Genomic DNA, 10,155 nt, shown 5'->3' with positions numbered 1-10,155 from the left:
GACTAATTTAGAGAGATATTAGCAAGAGCAATTTTTGGAACTTAAAGGTTGAAACATTTTCAAAATTAAGTCAATCAGTTATTGAAACTTATTATGAGGCAAAGTGCTGGTTAAAGACTAAGACTCTACAAAAAATAAAGACTGAAAGCTTCTTCAGGCCTTTAATTTAGCTGAACACAAGTGTGGTCATTTAAAAGAGGATATCATTGAATGACACTACTATTGATGCTGTTACACATAAAACACACAAATGGTCCATTCTAGTTGCCTTAGAAGCTAAATTTTGAAATCTCAACATTTTCACCATTTTGAGTGATTTAATAAGTATTTTTCTTTTCCACATAGCTTGAAAATGCCCTCAGAAAGGGTGCAGGGGAAGACAGGGAGGCAGGGCAGAGAGTTATGAGATCTGGCCCAATCTAGCAAAGTATTATCATCAGGCATGATGAGTGAGGCTCTGATTTCAGTGGGACTGTTCACAGTACCACGTGGAGAACCTCTGTTACTGGACAGAACTTTCATTAATTATATAACAACCAAATAACCAGACCTGAAGCTGTACAAAATACATCGAGTGCACTGAAAAATAGAGGGAACATATATTCTCTAATCTTTATATGTGTAGATGTTACTTGTAACCTCAAATGCAAAAATGTAGGCAGATGTGAGATTTTAAGCAGACTCTACTCTTTAATAAATTAAATATTTAGCACTCTGGAATTAACAATTCTAATCATAAATGCCAGGAACTACTTTTGAACTGCTACCATAGCTAATTACTCCAGTGGGAAAGGAAACAGCAGAAAGGGCATTTCAGCTGTGCAAGGACAGGTTCTCTCTGAATTTATATTTTGTCCAAACAAAACCTGTAGTTAGATGGAGTTCATGGGAATCTTAACCCTTCCTTCCTAGGAACTGAAGTGCTTCTGATAATTGTGCTTTTTCTTCCTACTGAATAAGTTAGTGATTTTGTCCAAGACTAACATAATTTATATTTAAAGTTTTTTTATTTTATCATTGTCTATTATTATTTCTTCTGGGGAAATGCTGTAATGATATTTTTGTCTTAGTGGTGTTATAACTAGTGCTATCGTTATAGTGATGGCACATGGTGAGTAATCATTAAGTGCTGACACTCAGGTGGGCACTGGAAAAGGAGTAAACAGCAAGCTACCTCCTCTCACTGGGACACCAAATGAGACAAACATGCCAAATTATTGTGAACAGGACCCAAGAAGTATTATGGCATTTCCTGGAGGCTGAAATATTCCTGACTGAGAAAACCTGAAGATCAGGTCCACTAGAAGTTAATATGAAACATTTTTGGCGGCTCAGATTCATTCAAAATACTTTCTTTGAGGTGTCTGAGATTAAAAGACAGCGCTATTCCTCTTTGGAGTATGAGCAGCCAAGAGTGGGGAGAAATAGGCTAGAATGTGGAGAAAACCAGGCTGAGATCCTACACATTGCCTCAGGTCTCTTGGACCAGTTTTGAGTTAGGAAGATTATAAGCCATCCAAACCCAAGCTGAGGGTGAAAAATGGCCAATCCTTCATATAGAAACACCACCTTGTAAGCTGTATCAATGTTACTACTGCCATCAGTACTATAAAGATGTAAGATTTCTGTTTGTATCCTAAAAGTCCCTGCCTAGAAGAGATGGCAGTTCAAGAATAGGATGGGATAATGCAGAGTGCAAGAGTAAAATGTCTTGATCCAGTTGTTGAACCTGGAGAAATTACCTTTTTGTAGGCCAAGATCCATAAGATCCATTTCAATCTGCAAATATTGCTGAGAACCTGAGGACTGTGGCTTGTTTGAGGCAAGCGGCATCTGGAAGGAGTTAGGCAAAACAAAGGATGTGGGCTTATTTACAGCACATAAAATGATGGTAAGGTACAATATATTTGTCACAGATTATGCAGGTTGACATTGCATTTGCCATAGGTATTCTTGACCTGTTCTACTGTTCTCTAGTCTGTCACTGTTGAGATAAAACAGACAGTAATACAACTCAGCTGAGTAAGTAAAAGCCATACTAATAAATAATCATCCCAGCACAGACAGAAAAAAAAAATTCAAGTTCATTTTAACATCTTCCAGATTATTCTACCTAAAATGTAAATTAATTTTTCTTTGATTTTTATTGAAAGGAAGAGAGTTTCAGAATCCAGTAGAGATCCATTTTTAAAACTAAAATTAACCATTGGGCCAGGCAAAACAATTCTCTCACATAAATGTCTGAATGAACCTTTTTTTCAAGATACAGAAAATTCTCTAACAAACTTCCAGGTAAACCCTACTAATTCTGTTCTACAAAGTTTCTACTTTTCAACCCGCTCCAGATTCAAATAAAATTATATTTAAAATGATATTTAATTGGATTACAGTATCCTGCGTCAGGTAGCATTGTCTTCCACAATGCTTTCTCTCCAACTTTTCTGATTTGTTCCTATGAAGTTATTCTAGAGAAGGAAGAAATCCTCCAGGTATTACACAACTAAAACTGGATAGAAGAAATGTAAGTTTTAAATTTAGAACAAAAGGAAAAAAAAACCAACAAAAAAAAAGGAAGAAGAAGAATAGAACAACTTTACACACAGCTTCAACATCCTGAAATACAGTATTTCAGAGTGAGTCACTTTCCATCCAGCAAAGAAAAGAGAGTATGGTAATTCAACTGCAGATAAACTCTTTGGGCAGAAGGTAGCCTACTTCGGATAAGATAAATACACTTCTATTCCTGGAGTAGGTAGCCTTTTCCATTTTAGTTGCTTATTTTAAAAACTGAGAATTGAAAATTTCAGCTCTGAAATGAAGGAACATAAAAGCACAAACTTAGGGCTTTATGGTAGAGATCTGAAAGTCACATTGAAATCTTGGAGTTAAAGTACACAAAAACTGAGATAGTAATATTCTAAGTACAATAGTAATATTCTAACAACCAGAATATAGCTGTCAGACCCCAGAGACAAAGTCTTTATGAGTCTGTAAGATTTACCTGATAAGACTTTCCACTTTTGAAGAGAAGTTTAGTAGCAGACTTATGAAAGACTGTTCTAATAGAGAAAGCTTTTATGGAATGACATGAGCAATCACTCTACCAGACATCAGTTATGACTTGTGAGTCTGCTGAGTATGTATTAATGTGTCTTGATTAATTTCCCTTGGGGATGAAATCTTCCTAAAATTGTAGACAAGATGGCAACCATGATTTTTTAGCAATTGTTTCTGCAAAAGTATTTTCAGAGAATTAACAATTCCTCAGGTTTATACGAGATGGAGAAATAATTCCATATCTATTCCTCCTTCTTTGAGAGGTCACACATCCCTACCCCAGCTGACAAATTTACATCACAGGCTGAAGAAGAGAGGGCTATATTTTGTTTGGCATCTCTCCCTGCCCAGATCTCCTTTTCTCTCTGGGTAATATCAGAAAACCTCTGCCAGGTGTAAACTTTCCTTTTCTGGTGGGCTGTCACTGATCAGCAGTATAGCCACAGATATGAAATGCACATAGATGGGACCCAGTTTTGCTTTCAGCTGAAAGCCAGTGAGATTGCAAAAATAAATATGAGTATAGTCATGGACTTAAAATATCTTTAATCATACTCCTGTTCCCTTGAGTATGGACTGATTGATTGCAGATTCCAATTTTTATTCCAGGCTATCATTAAAATTTGTGAGGGTAAGGTTGAATCATATACTGTGCTTCTTCGGCCTCTTTCTTATTCAAATCATAGCCATCTCTTGGTTAACAGGAAGAACCTGAATTAATGCCATTATAATGGATAAATGTGCCAGAGCATTGGCTAATGTTTTTTATATTGTCACTTACTCATGTTTGTTTATGCTCAGGATTGCTTTCTTTAGACCATTTTATATTTCGGCAGACTTCTCAACACCCTCATATATATAAATTTCCAATTAACAAGAAGAGGTGGAAAGAAAAATTTGGATCTCACAGAAATTTGGAACACACCACTATAAAACCAACAGTTATTATAGGCAGACTAATTGGTCTCCTCCAAGCCAAGCCTTTCTTTCAATTTGGTAACAGGTTTTACAGTAACCTGTATAGGACATTTATGCCTGGATAAGCCAAACAAAGTCACTACCTATCCCATCAGACCTCCTCAACACTAGAGTTATGCATTACTAAAAAGTCATTTGTGATTGATAAGTTTTACTTATTTCACTTCAAGATTTTCTGATATATGTCTTCTTTCAGATAAGAGATCAACAATGTGCTCTTGAGGATCTAATGGTAATCTCAAGAATGGTATATCCATTAAGGGAGGGAAGACTGAATTCTCAATTTATTGTACTTTTAAATAATTCATTTGCTTCCAAGCCCCCTTAATAAATTGATTACTGAATGTAGCACAACTGGACATAGCAGCACTGTGAGAGGCCTTGAGGCTATGGATTACTTGTATGCCATTACTCTCCTTAGATAAATCACACAATTCAAATGAAGTTGTTGAATTTTTTTTTGTCAGTAAAGGGACCTATGGTTTGACCTTTACAAATGCATTTCAGATGTCTCTTTCTATGAGAGCCTCCTTTACAACCCCCAAATCTCTTAAACTTTGGGAAAAAAAAAACCAAAACAACAAACCCTAGATAAAGAGATATCATAGGAATCATAGGAAGGCCCTTAAAGATCGTCCAGTTCTAACACCCCTCCCATGGGCAGGGATGCCATCCACCATACTAGGTTCATCAGGTCCCCATCCAACCTGGCCTTGAACACTTCAGGGATGAGTTTCTCTGGACAACCTGTTCCAGTGCCTCACCACCATCACAGTAAAGAACTTATTCCAAGTTCCTAATTTAAACCTACTTTCTTACAATTTGAGGCCGTTTCCCCTGCCCTGTCTCTACATACTCTTGTAAGTAGTCTCTCTTCATCTTTCATGTATTCTGTCCTCTAGTAAAGGAAGGCCACAATTAGGTCACTTCAAAGCCTTCTCTTTTCCAGGCTGAACAAGCCCAATTTTCTTAGCCTGTCCTCATAAGAGAGGTTCTCCAACTCTCTAAACATCTTGGTGTCCATTCTCTGGACTCACTCTAATATTCATGTCCTTCCTGTGCCTGGGACCCCAGAGCTGGATGCAGCACTGCAGGGGAGGTCTCACCAGGGAGGAGCAGAGGGACAGAATCCCCTTCCTTGCCCTGCTGGCTGCACTTCTTTGGATGCAGCCCAGGACACAACTGGCTTTCTAGGCTGCGAGTACATGTTTCTGGGCTATGTACAGCCTCTCATGCACCATCACACCCAAAACTATTTTTAAGTGTTTCAAGGCCTATCACCTGACAATTCACAAACTACATGCTCCTTAAAGGTTCTCCAGACAAAATTACCCAGTTCTGCATTTATTTTTTACGCACAAAATATCTGCATGTTTCTTGCATTAATCACAACATGGTAAGCCTGGGTTAAAAGTGGAAAAGTGCAACTTTATTTTGTATCATGCTGATTTGAAGTTTGTTTCTTTCATCTGTTAACTTTTTACAAACATTTTATTCCCTGAATTTTAAATGTGCATGTTTACTCAATTAAGCTACAAGTATATGCAGGTTTACCTAATAAGGAAACAGAAGCGATTGTGTGGTTTATCCTGATCACAGACAACTATTTAGCCCCAAAAGCTGCTGCTAAAATGATAGGCTCTAGAAAACCTATCTATATATTTTCCTTTTATACTCATTTTTCTATCAGCTTCTTGTTTTCACTACCTCAGATTAACACCTGCAAGACCTCATCCAACTCAACCATTCTCTACTGCTGGATATCTTTGTCTACTGCACTTCAGTGGCAACAAATGTTCTAAGGTCATCTGTCCATTTTTCTTCACAGTTTCTCGCAAATGTGTGTGCAGGGCACATTGAGGTATCTTTTTGGAGCTATTCCAAGACCTGAGGGAATGACTTCAGCTGAGTTCAAGCTCAAATTTAGTGTTGTGGACTTTAAAGCTCTTCATGCTTTCAAACCACTGCAAGCAGCAGGTACAGGTACAATAATCTAAAAAAATTGGGCAACCAGTATAGCAATGTGCAATGTACTTTAGCAAGTCCCCAGAAACTTCTAAAGTTTTTCTGGTGTCTTCTCCAATGGCAAAAAACAATGTTTCCTCCTATGTTTCTAATGAGGAATATGAGCATGAAGCTGTGATGAATGACATGGGGGTAGAAGTCAACTAGTAAAAGGCTTATAGGCAATGTGGAAAGGTGCATTTGCTTAAACACATACATACAGAAAAAGTGTAGCAAGAACTTGTTCAAAACCAAGATGTTCTGTGAATTTTAATGCCTTGATAATCACTGGTCAATGAATCACTCAGATATTCTGAATTTCAGTTATCTGTCTTCCAAACACCAGCTCTTGGTGCCGCCTGCTTTAGCCAAACAGTGTCTTACAGAACAAGACCCTATTAAAACAGAGACTTGTATAGAACTTTGTCTTTGATGCTTAGACAAACTCAGGGACTAGTTTCTTTCTGGGCTGGACCCTGGCATGAGGAATGCACAGTACAATGTAATTTTGAAGGGAAAGAATTCAGTAAAACAATTTATTACAGAACAAGGCCATGCCTTGCTCCTTCTTGAAGGCTATTCCCATGCTATATTTCAGTTGTCAACTATTTTGTCTGCTCAAAGAAAAAATAAGACAGCATTTGGTCAATAACAGGGAATGTGCTCTTTTTAAAAAAATCACAGGCTATTTTATCAAAACTGCAGAAATGACAAGCAGACACAAGCAATATCCCATTTCTGGATAGATGATGGAAACTTTTACCCTGAAAGGTGAACATTGCCAGGTATGGTGGTCAAGTGAGAATGGGACGCTCAGGATGGGAAATTAAAGAATGATAGAATAGAACAATAAAATCATTAAGGTTGGAAAAGACTTCAGAATCACTGAGCCCACTCTTTGAACAAAATGCTACATAGTAATCTCGGTAGTCACACGAGCTTGTCACTATGATGACAAGAATGGGAGCAAGAGCTGCAGAGATACCCTTGCCACCGGGCAGTTCACCTGTTGCATGTCCTGGTACTGCGTATGTATGTGGTCCCTGTACCACAAGTAGCTGGGCAAATGTGGGATGCTCCTAATTGGAAGGTGTTATTCAGGTCCACCTGTGCACACGATATACAGCAGTGAATCCCCATATTTTTTAGATCTTCTGACTGCCTCAAATTTGCTTCCAAAAAGCAGCTGTATGCGGGGAGGCTGTTGAAAGGAGTCAGTAAGACCCTCAGCATTGTCTCTTCCTCTTCAGTCCTCTTCTCAAGACAAGAGTGTTGGCTGCTGATTCTCTGTCAAATTAGCATGCTCTCAAAAAGGCTCTGTGAGTACTAGGCTTTAAAATAACACATTTAATTGAAATTGAAAGTATATTTCATAGAGGTATTCTTTTCAGAAGTCAAAATACAGTGAAATGCCTGCCATGGGCATTGCTGTATAACACCAAGAAAATCTCAATCAATACAATTCTCAATATTCTTTAGGATCTCCAACCTCAAAGAGCCTTCAAGGCCTGGGATCTTGCTAAGGCTCACAAAATAAATGAGCAGATTTTCTCAAAGGAAGCAAATGTTCAGAGAGGTGGAAAGTTGGATGGGAGCAGCAGGATAATGAGAATACTTGACTATCTTTTTTTGAAAATTTTCATTTAAATCTCCCCAAATCTCCTTGTGCTCTCGGACAATGGTTAAAGGTTCCTGAAAAAGAAAAAAAAGGAAGAGGGAAATATTTTTCTTGGCTAGGAATATGTAATTTACTATAACATATCTAGATTTTACATACTGTTCAAATACCATAGGAAAATGTGGATTCTATCATATAGCACTGAAATACTGCTAATTTAAGATATTTTGCTGTGAAATGATATATTGTGCTAGACATCTGTCAGTCACTACAGATATAATTAAGTGATAGCCTGTGCTAAAAAAATATGTTATGACAGGCTTAGCAACACCCAAAACTATAAAGGGAAAGTTTTAACTGGGAATGCAAAGAGGGTAGAGGCATCTAGTAGAGTTTCAGAACCAGTTTCTTGAAACTGACAGAGATTTATTTGGCACTTTATTTAGATGTTGCAATTATTAAGATAAAGACCATACCTTCCTTAAATTCCAAATAGCCCTCAGGCTGGAGGGAATGATTTTACTATGGGGTGTCTCCATCATTCTGCTATTATATTAGACTTGCATTTAGCATACAGCTTGTTCACTCAGTTTTTAAAAGACGTGACAGGTAATATAGATTTGCTTGCTCTTAATTGAAAATGGGAAACCTGCAAAACATTTAGAGCTCTAAAAATATAAAAGCTGGGGTAAAAAATAAATCCATTCATGTCATACAGCGTAAAAAAAAATCTCAAACCTGAAGTGTAAGTATTTGTCAGGATGCCAAGTATGGTAGAAGGACACATACAGTGAACTACACATAACAGTTCAACAGATGCACACACATGAGGAAAAAGTGGAGTCACATCCACACCTCACCCCTACCTCTCAAGCCTGAACTTTCTAGTCAAGGAAAGAGTAGCTATCAAAGTACTTTTCATTGCTTTTTAATAGTAGTGGAATAATGGGTAAGGATGAAATCTCAAGAGACTCTTACTGAAACACATGTAAGCTGTCTGGATACAGCCCAGATGATTGTACATCATCAGTGGGATCCATCACCTCTGTGATGAAATGAAATAAGCAACAATGAAATAAGCAACAACCTGGAGCTGCACATTCACCATCGGCTATCAACCTCTCCCCCACTCCAGATGTGGCGATCTGCAGTGCTGACCACAGGATAGAGCTGCAAGCCTGTCATGGAGGTAAAGGGGAAGGAGACGTTAGTCTTTCTCTCCTCTGCCCTCCCAAACAACTCACAAGTTATCTGGCTTGAAGCCACTTTCACAGTGTTAGTTGTATAGCTCCCAGCATGAAGGCAGGCATCAGATACCCACGTACTCCCTCACCCTGGTATCACTTGGTGCATCTTTTTCATTAGCAACAGAAATGGTCATGTATCCTCAGGCATCAGAAGCTGGCCTGGCACACTTTCTTTCTTTCACCTTGGTCAGAAAAATTTCCCATCTGGTACATGACCGATCCTTCCTGAAATACTGGGTGTCATGAGATCATCTCACACAGCTCCCATTCTTCTTGAAGTTCAAACAAAGAGTCAGTGTTCACCGAAGCACATCATTTTACAGCTCAGAGTAAGCATGCAAGTGGGTTTTCAGCTGCTCCACCCAAAGGAAGGACAGGGTTTCCAGGTGTAGAGTTTTTTTAGGGTTGGGTGTGTGTGAACGATGTGGTATCTTGTATAACATGTTGTGATTCCCTTTTTTTTTTTCTGCTGTGAAAACCTAAGGGCTTGTGGGGCTTAAAGGTAAACCTATCAATTGCCAGACAATGGCTGGAAAGGATTTTGAATCACAGCAAACCCTTGATGAACCTGGATTGAATTTCGAATTTGCAATAAAACCTGTGTGTTTCCAGCGGTTTCAGTTTCAGTTGTAATCATTATACAACATCTCTAATTACAAGTTGCCATGCGAAAAAGAAAATCTAATAAAAAATAAGTTAAAATAATTTGAGGAGATTGTGTTTATTTAAAGGTAAATTCCAGCACTGGTGGCTTTTTCTGCTATTCCAAATGCTTTTTGGAGTTCTAAGCTCTGGAAGCATAAGGACCTGCAGTGCTTTTAGAAACAGAGAACAAGGCCTTTATTCTAGGGCATACCTGGGGTCTGGATCAGGAGAGAGTATCCTTTGTCACAACCCACGGATGTCAGAGTCGCACAGCTGCACACAGACCTGTCTGAAAGGTCAGACAGTGATCACGCGTGGAAATAATAGGATAATGGCAATACTGTTTATTACCATCCCAACTGAGAACAATGAGCCTTTACTGGCGTTAGGAGCCAGACAAGTGTTGCCAAAGAAAGCAAAAACACGAGCCCTGACTCGAGGATACAGCCAGGCTGTTTGATGCACGCTCATAATACCAAGCTCGCCACTCGATCCATACGGCGTTTCCAAGAGCGGGATGAGCCAACAGATGCCACCCGAGGCGTGGGGACCGTCTCCCGAAACCAGCTCCCGAGACCTGCCGCCCCCGGCCGCGCTCCCTGCCCC

General features: G+C 38.8%; 1 long non-coding RNA gene across 1 annotated transcript; it reads right to left on the bottom strand.

The window, feature by feature from the left end:
* Positions 1–7,553: 7,553 nt before the first annotated feature.
* LOC115949565 lies at positions 7,554–10,016 on the bottom strand. The gene is made up of 3 exons (XR_004083009.1): positions 9,761–10,016; positions 8,745–8,835; positions 7,554–7,731 (listed from the first exon to the last, which is right to left on the bottom strand). It is a non-coding gene; the product is annotated as an uncharacterized LOC115949565 (long non-coding RNA).
* Between the last annotated feature and the right edge of the window lie 139 nt (positions 10,017–10,155).

The sequence above is a fragment of the Geospiza fortis genome, unplaced genomic scaffold (genome assembly GCF_000277835.1).
Source record: "Geospiza fortis unplaced genomic scaffold, GeoFor_1.0 scaffold98, whole genome shotgun sequence".
In the NCBI taxonomy this organism is placed as follows: domain Eukaryota; kingdom Metazoa; phylum Chordata; class Aves; order Passeriformes; family Thraupidae; genus Geospiza; species Geospiza fortis.
This window is presented reverse-complemented; position numbering and strand designations above follow the sequence as displayed.